Source organism: Onychostoma macrolepis, unplaced genomic scaffold (assembly GCF_012432095.1).
Source record: "Onychostoma macrolepis isolate SWU-2019 unplaced genomic scaffold, ASM1243209v1 Scaffold197, whole genome shotgun sequence".
Lineage (NCBI taxonomy): Eukaryota > Metazoa > Chordata > Actinopteri > Cypriniformes > Cyprinidae > Onychostoma > Onychostoma macrolepis.
In genome coordinates this window covers 1-8,027 of record NW_026704705.1, presented here as the reverse complement: position 1 = coordinate 8,027, position 8,027 = coordinate 1, and the positions used below count along the sequence as shown (strand labels likewise).

The window sequence follows — 8,027 nt, the reverse complement described above, 5'->3', positions numbered from 1 at the left end:
AGTCTGTCATGTTGCAATGCCTTCTGGTCCATATCTTTTCCTTAGGAAGGTGTGTACATATTTATATATTTTACTATTGTAGCTATTGTGGAGTGACACTTTCATAAACTTTTCTATGCTCCTCTGATTATATAATAGTAAATATTACAATATCATAGCACAACAACAGTGATCAGCAATAATGATAATCCTATACTCACAATAAAAATAATAAGGTCATATGTTAACAGTGACTTGCTACACCTACTGGCAGTTTTAATTTCACACTTAAAGTATCTTTTCATTTAAAAAAAATAATAATTTCAAATATCAGTATTCAACGTTTTAGGATTAAAATATCAAAACTCTATTTATGCATTTGTAAACTGCAGGTTAAATGCACTCATGTCCTGCATTAAACAGTGTGTGTGTAAATAAATAGATCTAAATGCCTCTTCGGATGCAGCTTCTGTGTTTCCTCTGCATTGCAAAGATTAATTTTTGTTGATAATGATTTTATTTGTTTGGTAACAGCCCCAAATGTCTTATTATTCTAACTGACTTTATTGATTAAATATAAGAATTTGACGCAAAAGCTAATGCACACTTCTAGAGGAAAAGGCTTTATAAAGGTAAAATTTTTAATAACATGCCTAGGGAGTTTGCATTGTAAGAATACACAGGATACTTCAGATTTAAAAACGCTGACTTGTTAGGTGATGTTTTCTCATTAAATTCACGATTTCCTATTAATTTAATAGAATGTATGGGAATGCTGGGGAATACCAATATGGCGGCGCTGCTGGCTTCACTTTCATGACGTCATGAGCAATCCAGTTCTCTATTATAGATCAGTGCTTACAACAATATTGCCTTTAATCCACAGCCTGGGCAAACAGCTGTCAGCGCATTCACGACTGTCTATAGAGCGCGACCTCTCTGTCACATGACAACGGATGCACGGGCGCGATACTGGAGCTGAAGACGCTGTTTGTTAACAGTTAGAGTGAGAGAAAGCATGAGGAGAGATACTCACACTGGAGCTGAAACAGTTAATTCACGAAAGAGATAGAGGACGTGTGTTTTATTATTTGTCAAAATGGTACTTACCTGTGCTTATCCTGGATGCTGGAACAAGTTTAAAAAAGTAAAATTACATCCGCGTCATCAGCTCCAGTATCGCGGCCATGCATCCCTTGTCATGTGACAGAGAGGTCGCGCTATAGACAGCTGGTTGCCCAGGCTGCGGATTAAATGTAATACTGTTGTAAGTAGTGTTCATTTTCTTGTACAGACCGATCGTTTAGCTTCGCTCAGTAGACCACAATGTATCGCCAGGAGCCACGGATATTGATTTGGTCTTGTTTTTATGGTTTTGGTTTTTTATCTCAAAAACCCCACATCCAAAAACCGGCAGCCGCTGACTTGCATTTTATGAATCACCAAGGACAACGGTTTCATCTAAAAATCTTCTTTACTGTTCTACTGGAGAAATTAAAAAAAATCACCCACACCTTCGATGACCTGAGGGTGAGTAAATTAACAGCAAATTTTAATTTTGGGGTGAACTATCCCTTTAAGAACAAGCATGTTTCCAATACAACCAAGAGTTTAAGAACAAGCATGTTTCCAATACGACTAGAGAGAACAAGCGCGTCTGATACAGGAGAAGAATCAACGCTGAAGTGACGGCTGCATCCGAAACTGGAAAATGCTGCCTTTGGAGGACACATTTCGAGGAAGGAAGGCATCTTGACACGTCGAATCCAGTGTTAGCCTTACTTCCTGCCTCCTGAGATACCTTCATTTGGTCGATATTTAAAGGCCGATATTTATATTCCTTCGCTGCCTTGATACCCACAATCCTGTGTGGTTGAGCAAAACAAAGATGGTGTCTGAAGTTATTTCTAGCGAGAAATCATTATTAAGTAATTAAATATCCGCTTAGTTATCAACAAGCTCGTTCTATTTTGTTCTATATCATTGAACCGTTCTTTATTGCTGGGGCTGCTCCAATACAAGTGTATTGCCAGTACACAGATAGTACCTTACATTGACAACTAAACAACTAAATGAGCCTAAGCAATGTGGATAGCCATAGCTACACGCATGTTGCCAATAACCTGAGCGCTCGAGAGAGTGAAACATAGCAGCTGTGGCGAGGATGCATGATTTCTTGATATCGTTCTTGGGGATGAAGTTCCCATCTGAACTTGTTCTCGAGTCGGTCACATAACTCCTGGACTCCATTTCAATAATGTAGTGATGCGTGAAGTAATGCTAACTCAGTCACTTCCAAATCAGGCAGCTCATGATCAATGCTGTGAATTCAAGTGGTCAAGTTAACGAACTTGAATGAATCGAAGGTGCATTCATTGGGGAAACGAATTCCACTCGCTAAATTCCTGATTCCTAGTGGTGTTTTGCCTGCCGAATTCACCATTTAATTAGCTATTGAGCAATGCGAAAACTGCTGATAAACTGAGGGACCTTATATATGGATGCTTAGATATGTGTCATATTCCTATAGACCCTTTTTGCGCCGACGTCACGATTACGTTACCGCGCTAGCTGGAGGCAAAACAAAGGGAAAACTGGAGGCGGCCCATTCAAACCAGCGCAGATTCGGCTACATAAGGAGCTTAAAATATCATCTTGATGTGATGTTGGATGCAAGAATCGACGTAGTACAGGCTCCGATTTGAAATTTTATCGCATACCTGCTGCCTCTGCCAGACAAAAAACCGACGACAGCTGTGTTTAAACGAGATAAAACGAGCGGACTGGACAGAAACTCCAGCCATTGTTAAAAACAAGGTAAACAAACTTCATAGCTAGAGTTAGTGAAGCGGTCAGTGGAATCTTTCTGCCTCCACCTAAGCTGGATTCGCCCGGGCCGCCAATTGAATAGCCCTGCCCTACACCAACCCTACACCTAAACCTACCCTTACAGGAAACTACAGGCATATTTAGATTTTCAAAAAACGTAATTCTGTGGGATTTATTAGCTTCTTTACCCGTGGGGACCTCAATTTAGGTCCCCACCGTGACACGAGTCCCCATGAGTCTGTGTGTATTCAGGTTTAAGTCCCCACCTGAATAGAAAAACAGGTACACACACACACACACACACACACGACTACCATGATTTTGCCAAGTAAGACCTGTTCCTAAATCAGCATATTTTATTGATCCTGTCTGAAAACATAGTCCCTCTGGCCCTAAACCTAACTAAACCCTAAAATCAGAGGGAAATGACAGGTGGTGAACACTGAATAGCACAGATGCAATGTGAAATCACCATTTGATCAATTAATTAAATGTAACAGCCTACAAATAAAAATAAACAAATAAAAAGACATATTTGTAATCTTTAATTAAGTTATTTTAATTAAGTTAACTGTAATCTCTTTTTTCCATAGTTGCAACGCTATTTGCTGTTGCTCAGTGTTGCTTTGAGCTGATTGGTTAAGCTGACTGTCACTCAGGAATCTGGCCAATGACTAGCGAGCGCGCCGTTTTCCCGCTCAAATTTGAATGTACACTTTCATAGCAGTGTCTGTCAGTGTGTCGCTGCTGCTCGGCTTCTGCAGTCTGCTGCGGTCTCTCCTCTAGTAATGGCTTTTATATGTATTATCTGAGTGTTAAATTCATATTTTGAGTGAGTTTGTGTTGTGGGATGATGATTGAGAACGAATAAACGCGAATATGGACACTTCTACCAGCAGCTAACAGACAAGCAAACTGCAAAAGGTAAGTACCTTTTATTAATGTATATCCTAATGTTTTATAGTTACATCAAGATTGAAGTGAGATGCTAATCGCGATTACATATCATTTCTCAATGTCCCACCAGTTAATGTGTATTACTTTAGTATGAGCTAATACTGTTAGCTAGGGCTGGGCGATATATGACCATGTCACACAGAAAACCGCGCCTCGCTTGAATGCTCAAATACAGACAGTCATCTCAAGATTCACTTGACTTAAACACAGTCACTAATGTCTGGAGTCAAGATAAACATTCAGGTGGAAACCCGGTGACCTGTCCGTATACTGGATCTGTGCTTTTGGTTCTTAAAGTGACAGCAGTATAATTTAACCTAATGTTACCTGCAGTCGGTCATAATTTTAATCAAACAACAAAATACTAAAGAGAAAATGTATTTAACTGGTCTTTGTTCTGTTGCATTAGTCCTATTGTTTGTAATTTGCTACTTTGATCTTATACATGTGATATATAATATATAGTGTTGTGAAGTAAAATTTCCTATATTGTGAAATAATATGGTCATATCGCCCACCCATACTGTCAGCTAGTTTTAAGATCAAACCCATAAGAAAAAAGTGACAGCACTTTGAAATGAGTAACCTGAGAACACTGTCATGTAAACTCATTTGGCAGAGAGGACCTGAAAGCATGATCCTTGGACTCCTTGGAGAAGAATACTGTATGCAAAACAGGATTTTGGATCAGCTGTGAAGATTTTGTATGGAGCTGGTGAGTCCATTTTTGCAAGCCCATGTCTCTGTCAGTAAGCAGACAGTGTTTTATTAAACAAATTAATAATGTGTGTGTGTGTGTTGTGTGCGCTTCCCCCTCATGAAGTTTTGGAAATGAAAATCTTCTACCATATGATCTTCAGAGGAAGTGAGTATTCATGTCTAACATTAATACATATTATATAAATCTATTTTAAATTAATTTTCACAGTATTTTTCTTCCATGTTTTTAATTTGTTTTAATACCAGACAAAACAGGTGTCTTCTGACATAATCTTTTTTTCTTTCTCTTTCTCTTTTTTTTTTATTTTTCCCCCAGCTAATCCAGCCGATTGCTGGCAATTTGGAGGAGGACTGCTCTTTATCTGCTGTGTCTGTCACGTCTGGCCATGCAGGGCTCGCAAAATTTCAAAATCCCTGGTAGCCTTCGGCAGGTACTCTTCAGATTTTGGTAGCCGAATTAAAATATTACTATTTTATTTTATTATTATTATTATTATTTTTAATATAGAAAATCAGATAGGAGTTTAAACGTCAATCAAAAATATTTTCAATACACAAATATCAACAAATATGAAGGAAGGAATTTTATTTCACTATTTACAGGGTATCTGCAGAATTTTTAAAAATATATTTAAGGCAATTTATGACCCATTTTAAGAGCTGCACAAGTAAAATGAACACAGTATGAGCGGGGTTGGACAATGTCTATGGTAACATACAGTTTTGAGTCATAAAATTACATGATTTACAGTTCAGATACAGGTTTTCACAAAAACAAAAATCTTATACAACAGCGTTTCAGGCTATAGGCCGTTTTATGAAAAGGGATCAATCAAGCATATAAATTATGTTAATTTAAAACGTATAAATCTTAATTGTCTTAATTGTTTAGATTTTTAGAAGGCACATCAACTTCTTTCTCATTTACAACTCTGTGTTTGCTGCGTAAAAACATGAGTTGATATTTGCATTGATCTGACCATAAACAGTAGGAAAGGCTATTTGGAAATGCAGATTCACTCTCTGCCACGAGGTGGCGCTTTAGGAGTTGAAATATTGCGGTTTCCCGGAACGCTGTACACAAAGCAGCTCCGCGCTCATAAACGCTTCTTTATCAGGAATTATAGTTAAAATGCCAACGACACATTTCTGAGGACAGTCGGTTACCTTCAGATACATTCACATAAAGACATCCGCGCCGCGTTTTGACTTGAAACGTGCAGCGCTCATATTTATTCAATGACATCCTTGCCTTTTGAAGTTTAATCCTGCCATATCGCGACTCTTGTCTTTCCGTTCCCAACTGTAAGACCTCTTGAAATTAAAATTAAGACATTTCTTTTACCATTTAACGTATTTAAAACTTTTATGGCCTTAATTTTGATACAACTCATTTTAAGAGTTTTAAGGACCCGCGGGAGATCTGTATTTAAGGAGCCCGTCGGGCAGGCAGTGATACATTTTGGTAGCCCGACTGGAAAACACAATAGCCCCGGGACGTCGGGCTAGCGATTTTGCGAGCCCTGCCATGGACCTTTTGTTGTATGTTTTGGTTTTACTTATTACACTAATATAGCTATTAGTTTTTAACTAACATATGTAGAATTAAAATACATATGTTTGTCTACATATATTAGAGCTACAGTGGTGCCCAAAATTATTAGAACACTATTTATTTTATACCAGTTAAAAAATGGTTTTAAGTCAGTTATTTCTATCTTTTGCTGTACAGTGTCAGTAGGAAATATCAGTTTACATTTCCAAGCATTCATTTTGCCATTAATTGTAATTTTTTTAGATTTTTGTTTGCACAAGGAGTCTGACAACAGCCAGTACTCCACAGAGATCTGATCTCATCGTCTAAATCCAGAAGAACATGTGGCAGTGTCTCCAAGATGCTTCAAGAAACCTACCTGCAAAGCTAAAAGTTTTAGGCACTTGTGTAAAAATTCTGTTAAATGAGGATGTTGTCAAAAATAATGCCATAAATAAATTTTCTTTATTAATGAACTTTTATAACTAAATTAAATCAACATTTATTGTTACCATCCTTTGCGTTTAAAGCAGCTTTTTCTCTAGGTGCACTTGTGGTTAGTTTTTCAGGTAACTTTTCAGATAGGTTTCTTGAAGCGTCTTGGAGACGTTGCCACAGTTCTTCTGGATTTAGTCTGTCTCAGTTTGTTTGGTTTCTTCATCACATTCCAGACAGACTGATGATGATGAGATCAGATCTCTGTGTGCAGCACTGGCTGTTGTCAGACTCCTTGTGCAAACAAAAATCACTGGATTATTGGCAAAATATGGCAAAATTAATGTTTGGAAATGTAAACTGATATTTCCTACTGAAACACTACAGTAAAAGATAGAAATAACTGACTTAAAACCATTTTTTAGCTGCTGAAAATACTAGTGTTCTAATCATTTTTGACACCACTGTATATGGAGCCCACAGGAGTCAGTAGAATATTGTGGATTAATATAAGACTTATGTTATGTACTCATGTCCTCATCATGAGAGTAACCCTAACTGATAAGATAGAAATGCACTGTTTTAGCTATTCAATTCCTCCTGGGGGCTCTGAAGAAATGTTTATGAAGAATTCATTGATGATGTTATTTTACATCTGAATAATAAAATTGCTTGACAATCTTATACATATATTTTAGTATTTTTTTTTTTTTTCAGTTTAAAAGGACTAGTTCAATTCCAGAATGAAGATTTGCTGATAATTTATTCACCCCCATGTCATCCAAGATGTTCATGTCTTTCTTTTTTCTGTCGAAAAGAAATTAAGGTTTTTGAGGAAAACATTCCAGTTGACTCCCACTGAAGTCCACTATATGGAGAAAAATTCTTTAATTTCTCAAAAACTTTAATTTCTTTTTGACTGAGTAAAGAAAGACATGAACATCTTGGATTACATGGGGGTGAGTAAATTATCAGGAAATATTTATTCTGGAAGTGAACTTGTCCTTTAAGTTGAATATATTTAATTCAACATTTTTATGAAACTGTTCTATGTTCTTCACCAGTACAGTATTTTAAATGTAATTGTGCTGTATTTCTTTTAAATTTTAATTTCTTACGGCATCTGTACAGACTTTGTATTTTGTCTTCTAAATAAAACTGAATTTTCCATCTTGAGCATGCTTTGACACTTTATTGAAGGCTTTTGATTGTAATAATTGGTAAAATAACAGTGTTTCTTAAAATAAGGGTTTTACACTGTAAAATGTTTTACACTGTAAACAAATGACTGGCAGCTACGGCTGCCAAACAAAACCGTAAAATTAAAAGTAAAATATCATAATTGTAACAAGGAACAATCTGTAAAATAAGGGTTTTACACTGTAAAAAGTCCTGTAAAAAAACTGTCAAATGACTGGCAGCTACGGCTGCCAAACAAAACCGTAAAATATCGTAATTGAAACAAGAAAAATCTCTAAAATAACAGTTTTTTCTGCAAAACCTTTAATGAAAATTTCTGTAAAATGATTGTTCTTGCACTTTATTTCAAATAAAGGTATTTTATTGTAATTTT

The 8,027-nt window shown here is 36.6% G+C and overlaps 1 long non-coding RNA gene across 1 annotated transcript; it reads left to right on the top strand.

Annotated features, from left to right (window-relative positions):
• Positions 1 to 3,379: 3,379 nt before the first annotated feature.
• LOC131535237 (uncharacterized) lies at positions 3,380 to 4,902 on the top strand. The gene is made up of 4 exons (XR_009269586.1): positions 3,380 to 3,732; positions 4,385 to 4,480; positions 4,589 to 4,630; positions 4,802 to 4,902. It is a non-coding gene; the product is annotated as an uncharacterized LOC131535237 (long non-coding RNA).
• The last annotated feature ends 3,125 nt before the right edge of the window (positions 4,903 to 8,027 follow it).